The following is a 7,724-nucleotide window of genomic DNA, read 5'->3' as shown; positions in this document are numbered from 1 at the left end:
CTCCTCCCCAGTGGTGACAGGTCTGGGAACCAGGCCCTAGATCCAAATATCAAACCATCTCTTCTCATAACTTCAAACACAACCTAGATGCTCAGGACTCTAAAATCTTTACCTTCAGTCCAGACTCTTCTCCAGTGCTCTAGACCAGGGGTCAACAAATTTTTTCTGTAAAGGGTCACATAAGTTCTCTATTGCATATTCTTTTTTTTTTTAACAACACTTTAAAAATAAAAAAATTATTCTTAAAACCATCTCTGGGCCAGATTTGGCCCTCACGCCACAGTTTGCTGACTGCCACTCTAGACTCCTCTACCCTACTCCTCACTGCTCCTTCCTCTCCCCAGTTCTCTGGCTTCCACCACATGCCACGTTTTTCTTTTCCTCAATAGCAGCAAATCTTCAAATCCGAGAGCACCATGAATTTTAGAGACACCAAATGTCATGCATCATGCAGGGACATACTAAGTAAAGTCAGGTGGTCATATTAGTTATCTGTTGCTGTGGAGGAAACTATCCACAAGTTCGTGTCTAAAACAAGAACAAACACTTATCATCATCCTCCCGACAGTTTCGATGGGTCAGGAATTCAGAAATGACTTAGTTGGGAGTTCTGGCTCAGAGTCTCCCAGGAGATTGCTGTCAAAATATTGAGCAGGTTGACAAGCAAAATTTATATGGAAATGCAAAACAACTGGAATGGACAAAATTTGAAAAAGAACAAAGTTTAGGAATTTCACGTCCCAATTTCAAAACACACTATAAAGCTATAGTCATCAAGATCAATGTGGTACTGTACCAGAATAAGTCCTTAGATTTATAGCCAACTGATCTGTGACAAAGGTACAACACAATTCATTGGGGAAAGGGCAATTTGTTCCAGAAATAGTGTTGCGAAAATTGAACTTAGACCTGCACCTTACATAATAAAAGTTCACTCAAAATTGATCATAGACTTGAACATGAGAAGAAACATTGCGAAGAAAATATAGCAGAAAATCTTCAAAATTGTGAGTTAAAGATTTTATAGATGTGACACTAAAAGTATACTCCTTAAAGGAAAAAAAGGATAAATTGGACCTCGCCAAAATTCAAAACTTTGGCACTTCAGAAGACAGTGAAAGAAGCAACAGACTGAGAGAAAGCATTTGCAAAACACTTATCTGATAAAGGACTTGCATCAAGAATTTAGAAAGAACACTCAGAACTCAATAAGACAAACAATCCAATCACAGAATGGGTCAAAAGATATGAACAGACATTTCACCAAAGAAGATATACAAATGGCTGTTAAGCACAAGAAAAGATACTCAACATTATTAGTCAGAGAACTGCAAATTAAAACCACAATGAGATACCTATTTCACACTCACCAAAATATTGATAACAAGACAGACAGACGATAACAAATGTTGACAAGAATGTGGAAAAACAGGAACACTCATACATTACTGGCAGGGACATAAAATGGTGCAGCCACTGTGGAAAACAGTTTAGCAGTTTTTCAAAAAGGTGAACACAGAGTTTTACCTCATTTAATTTCACTCCTAAGTGTATACCCAAGAGAACTGAAACATATGTACACACAAAGATTTGCACATGAGTATTCATAGCAGCTTTGCTCACAACAGCCAAATACTGGAAACAACCCAAATATGCATCAACTATGAAACAAAGGGTGGTGTACCCATATAATGAAAGGAAAGGAAATTCAGCAAAGGAAAAAAGGAACAAACTACTGACACATGCTACAACATAGATGAACCTCAAAACCATTATGCTGAGTGAAAGAAACCAGACACAGGACCACGTATGATGATTCCATTTGTATGAAAATGCAAATTTATAGAGGCAGAAAGTAGATTAGCAGTTGCCCAGAGCTGGCAGTGGGAAAGGGGATTAATTGTAAATGAGCATGAAGGGTATTTTGGGGGGGGGGGGGGGGTGATAAAAATGTTCCTAAATTGATTAATGTTGATGGTTGCATCAGCTAGTAAATTTACCAAAAATCATTGAACTGTACACCTGAAATGGTTCAATTTTGTGATATACAAAAACATACTCCAGTGATGTTATAACTGGGCAGGATTTCAGTCATGAGAATGCTCAGAGTCTGGAGGATTCACTTTCAAGGTGGCTTACTTAAGTGACAGGCAAATTGGGGCTAGATGTTGGCAAGAGGCCTCCATTTCTCCACACAAAATGCTGCTTGAGTGTCCTCACAATATGGCAGTTGTCTTCTCCCAGAGCAAGTGATCCAAAAGAGAGAGAATCAGATATCATCTATCGTTTCTATGATCTTTCCTTGGAAGTCGGAGCAGCCCACCTGCCACATTCTATGCATTAGAAGTAAACCACCAAGTTTAGCGTAAATTCAGGAGGAAAATTACCATCCACTTTTGAAGAGAAGCGGTCAGAGAATTTGTGACACATTTTAAACCCCCTCCCAGGTCTCCCCTCAGACCACAAATTATTTATATTCACCTCACATGCAGAATACACTCATCCCCTCTCAAGGCCTCTAAAATTTTCATCCCTTACATCACTGAGGTCCAGGATCTTGTCATATAAATCATATCCCACTGCAGATGAGGCTTCTTGGGTGTGGTTCCTCAAGTTAGCTCCTCAAATATGGTTCCCCTTGATCTGTAAACCTGTGACCTCTAAAGTCAAGTCCCCCCCCTCCTCTGCCATTGTCATTGTCTCATAGCCAACATACAACAGTGGTACAATATAGGATAATTGTAATAGAACCATAGACTTTCCCATTCAAAAAGAGAGAAAAAGAAATTCACAGAAGTATCCGATCCACAGCAATTCTGAAACTGACCAGGGCAGTTGATTAGACTCTAGGCCTGGCGATACTACTCCATGGCTCTTCCCTCTGCCCTTTGGACTCTTGATTCTGGCTTCTGAGTTATTCTTATTTTCACTTGCAAAACAGCTCAAGTTTGCCGTCGACGAGTTTTCTCAGTCTGTTTCCTGCTGGTAGAAGTTTTGGAGTCCAAAGGAATCCCTTTCAGTCCAAGCTGGCAGTGTTTCCGACAACAAAACTCTCTTAAGAATGTTGTGTGCTTTCTATGAACCGTATTGGAGTTTACTCTGTCAGACAAAAGCAATACACATGAATCTTTTCAAAATAAGTGCCCATCTTAGTCTCTTTGGGCTGCTTTAACAAAATATCTCTGACTGGTGACTTATTTCTGACAGTTCTGGAGGCTGAAAGTCCAAGATCGGGGTACCAGCATGGTCGGGTTCTGGAGAAAAGCCCCACTCTGGGTCGTAGACTACCAACTTCTCACTCTGTCCTCACATGGGAGAACAGGATCAAGAGCTCTATGGGGTCTCTCTATAAGGCACTAATCCCATTCATGAGGTCTCTGCTCACATGACCTCATCACCTCCAAAGGCCCCACCTCCTAGCACTGTCACCTTTGGGGGTTAGGATTTTAACATCTGAATTTGGAGAGGACACAAACATTCAGACTATAGCAGTGCATGTGGCTTCTAATGGAGATGCTGAGGCCAACAAACTTAGAAACTGTATTGTTTGACTAAAGTGTTTTCTAATCTATGAGACCTTGAAGAATTTTACAGTCCTATCTTCAGCTTCCTATTTAGACAATGTTTTCCTGACAGTGCCCTAGATTTGATCTTTGTGGGAACCCAATCTTGATTTTAGCATTAATTACCATCTGAAGGGCTGGGAACTTTCAAAGCCAGCAAACTCCCCCTTTTTTGTTTACCATTCCTGCCTTAGTTTTACACTTTATAAATAGTTATAATAGATCTTTATAACATTTTACTAAAAACAGCAAACAGAAACCAGACAGCACCTTCAGTGCTCTGCCTGGAACTCTCCTTAGCTGGATCACCTAGTTCATTAAGTATGCTTTTCGCTTTTCACATTAATACAGGTGACAGTGTTGCTAAACTTTCTGCCACTAGAGAGCAAGCATCCCTCTCCTTCAGTTTCCAATAACATTTCTTCACTTTCCTCTCATTCCTCTCTACCAGCCTCCTTGAAGGCCATCAGTCTTCTAGTAACAGTCTTGTCAACTCACTTTTGGCTTTCCCTAACACTTTCTGTAAGGTCCTCCCTACCTCCATTTACTGCCTGGTTACATAGCCACTCTCACAGCGTAGATTTTTGTTTTGGTGACACCCAGTTCCAAGTCTCAAAATCAATATTAGTCATCTATAGCTGTATAACAAATTTATCCAAAACTTTGTAGATTAAAACAATAAAAAAGCATTCTGTCACCAATTTTGTCATCAAGGACTTTATGAGAAGCTTACCTGGGTGGTTCTGGCTCAGGATCTCTTATGAGGTTGCAGTCAAGATGTCAGCAGGGGCTGCAGTCATCTGAAGGCTTGACTGGGCTGGAGAATCCGTTTCCAAAGTGACATCGGTAATGGCTGTTGGTGAGAGACCTCAGTTCCTCCCCACATGGGCCTCTCCCAGGGACTGCTTGAACATCCTCATGACAAAGCAGCTGGCTATGCCTCGAGTAAGGGATCCAAGAGATAGAAACCAGACAGAAGCTATCCTCTTTAGGACCTGTCTTCAAAAGATACAGAGCATTGTTTCTGCCAAATACTATTCCTTTGATGCAAGCCACTAAGTCTAGCCCACATACAAGAGGAGGGGTTTTGGAGTTCACCTTTAAAAGAGAGAAATGTCAAATTTGCAGACGTATATAATAAGACCACTACAGTGTTCAAAGACATCAAGAATTATCAAAATAAGGCCCAGTGAGACTGATTTTCTTGACTGACTCATAAACTTTCTCTGAAGGCATTTGCCAAAATTACCTCCCAACCTATTCTGATCAACAGCAGCACCACTGAGGGAACATAGAGCTCCTTGTTCAAGGGTCTACAGTAAAAAAGATACAACTGTGTTGTTTGCATTTCTTAAAAGAAACTCTCTCCGTCCTAGACTTGTATTTCATTGTCTCACCTATAGAAAATAATGAAAACTAAATGTTTTTAAAGTGAATAAACTGGAGCAGCTGGTCCATGGAACCACAGTTTGAATGGCAAGGCTCTATACTATTCATGCCACCCTTGACACCACCATTCTCTGCCCCCAGGATCCCACACAAATCCTTCCCCACTGAATTAATTCACAGAATAGACTTCTTGAGAAAACCTGCCAGACCAAGTCATCTATATGTCTAAACATTTGTAAGCAGAAATAGTTAACAAATTTAGTGCTTACTACCTCCCAGATACTTTACATATATTACCTAATTTTTTTCCACAACAACCCTAGTTATTATTAGTCTTATTTCATGGGAGGAAACTGAGGCTCAGATATTAAATAATTTGCCAAGGTCATGTGGCTAGCAATTGGCAGAACTGGTCTTGAACCCCAGAAGCCTGACTAAAGATTCATGTACAATCATTTCTACACTATTCTGAATGCCAATGAAGGAACCAATTTATGCTCAAACAAAATCCCCATCACTAGGGCAAGGATGGATCCGTCATAGGTTGGCGTGATTATTCATCTCCAATACTGTTCGATACAATCAACTTATTTGCCAGGAGAAGAGAGTAAGCAGTGTCGTTCTCATGGTTTTATGACCTTATTGTAAGCAGCATGAGACGCCCAAGCAAATTATCAGATTTTTAGTGACACGGAAAAAATGAAGACGTGACCAACATGACAAAACAGGGAAGATTAGGAATGAACTTTAAGAAGAAAAGGAAAAATATTTTAGAAATTGAAAATCAGATAATAATATATAACAAGGGTTGGTAAGCTATGACCCACAAACCAAATATGGCCCATCATATGATTTTTGAAAACAAAATTTTATTGGAACACAACTATGCCCATTGCCTATAGCTGCTGTCACATGATTACAGCAGAGTTTAGTAGTTACAACAGAGACCACATGACCTGCAAGTCTAATATTTACTATCTGACTCTTTAAGAAAGGTTTGCCGACTCCTGGATCCACTCATTAGACGCAGTTTACAGGTATCCTGCTGACACCTCTGGTTAGAATAATAGGGCACATAGAGCATCAGGCAAGTACCACAGAAGAGAGAAGGCAAATGACTCCTCAACTTTTATAGGAGATCATGAATGTGCCAAAGGCAGAAAGCGAGGAAATAGATCATACTGTGATCAAGAAAAGACTTTTGCTCAAATCAGCCATGACCAGCTTTGTAAGATCCAGACAAGCAAGTGATGACCAGACAGACTACTAAGATATGTATGTGCAGCTCCAGAAGTGCTGGGAAGAAACTGGAATGTCAGGCAATGCTCAGGGGGGTGTTCTCATACCCCTTCATGACTGTGTGGTCTGTGGCCCCTTCCTAAGGAACCCCATGCAAATTCAGAGAGGGACAATGTAAATAGAACAGAGAGACGGGAGTAAACAGGCTGCACCCAGTCATCAGTAATTCAACAAATATTTACGGAGTGTACTTAGGCATAATTTTGGCAGTAACAGCAGAGACAGCAATAATAGCAGCAACTCACATAGGGCTAACTGTGTGCCTGGTTCTTATCCCATTTAACCCTTACAACAATCCTACAATTAGGAACTATTGTTCATAGATGAGGAGACTGAGGCTCAGGAGCTTACCCAGGAGGTCAATGTCAGGACCGATTGGAATTTAATGATGCCAGCTCTCTTCTGCTCAGAATGGGGGCTAGTTGTAAATCAGAGGTGTCACATATCCTAGCAGGGCCAGGAGCCTGGAGGAGAGCACATGAGTCCCTAAGAGCCTCATCTGCAGCAGAACATGGGCTTGCTGACTCACCAGCAGGTCCAGGGTAAAAATCTTCCAATGCTTCATTGTTTGCTGAGCTAGTCACTCTCAGGGTTTCTGTCCTTGTTTATGCATTTGTGCTTCTTTTGAGTCTGAAAAACACATAGGACATGTGGGACCCCAAGACTCAAGATAAATTACACCACCCACAGGTCTTGTGGTATTGTTGACATCTCCATTGATTCTTGGGTGGAGTTCTTCATAAGACAGAGAAGGGATATGTGTAGGAAAGTGCCAAAAACCATTGTCTTCCCATTAAATTTTTAATCCTAGAACCCCTACGATCCCCTAATCTAGGTTCTTTGCTATTGTCTGGGGCAGGAAGAGTATGGTTTAATGGAGACAGAGCATCCTGCCCTCACCACAGATGGGGACAGGCTGGCTCTGCTAACTCATCTGTACACGCAGTGATTCTCAATCTTCTTTTTTATTATTAGCCTTCAACCATTCATCTCCACTGATGGGTCCATCGGCAGCATCAACATCACCTGGGTGCCTATCAGAAATGCAGAATCTCAAGCCCTTCCCCAGCCCCAGCTGAATTATACTCTATATTATAACAAGATCCCCAGGAGATTCACAGGAACATTACAGTTGGGGAAGCGCTGACCTAAGAAGGAGCATACACAGTAACCAGGAACTCATAACCTCTGAATGGCCATGATGGAGAGATGTTGAGCCCAAATTGGTCTTCATGGAAGTCTACCTACTGCTCCTAATTTTACCCCTGGTGGCCAAGCAAAAGATTAATTCCTTCAAAGAAACACTTGAAAAATCATAACATGCCCATCTTGAGTCTTCTCTAAACTAAAAGACTTAGAATCTCACCCACACATCTATAGACAGCTAATTTTCAACATGGGAGTCAAGAGCATACAATGGAGAAAGGAGAGTCTCTTCAATGAATGATGTTGGGAAAACTGGACAGCCACATG

At 41.1% G+C, this 7,724-nt stretch overlaps 1 long non-coding RNA gene across 1 annotated transcript; it reads right to left on the bottom strand.

Moving 5' to 3' along the window:
* Positions 1 to 1,821: 1,821 nt before the first annotated feature.
* LOC138916161 (uncharacterized) lies at positions 1,822 to 4,562 on the bottom strand. The gene is made up of 2 exons (XR_011423013.1): positions 4,297 to 4,562; positions 1,822 to 3,099 (listed from the first exon to the last, which is right to left on the bottom strand). It is a non-coding gene; the product is annotated as an uncharacterized lncRNA (long non-coding RNA).
* Between the last annotated feature and the right edge of the window lie 3,162 nt (positions 4,563 to 7,724).

This window comes from Equus caballus, chromosome 11, assembly GCF_041296265.1.
Source record: "Equus caballus isolate H_3958 breed thoroughbred chromosome 11, TB-T2T, whole genome shotgun sequence".
Taxonomy (NCBI): Eukaryota; Metazoa; Chordata; class Mammalia; order Perissodactyla; family Equidae; genus Equus; species Equus caballus.
The sequence above is the reverse complement of the archived record's forward strand: the minus strand, read 5'-3'. Positions and strand labels throughout refer to the sequence as shown.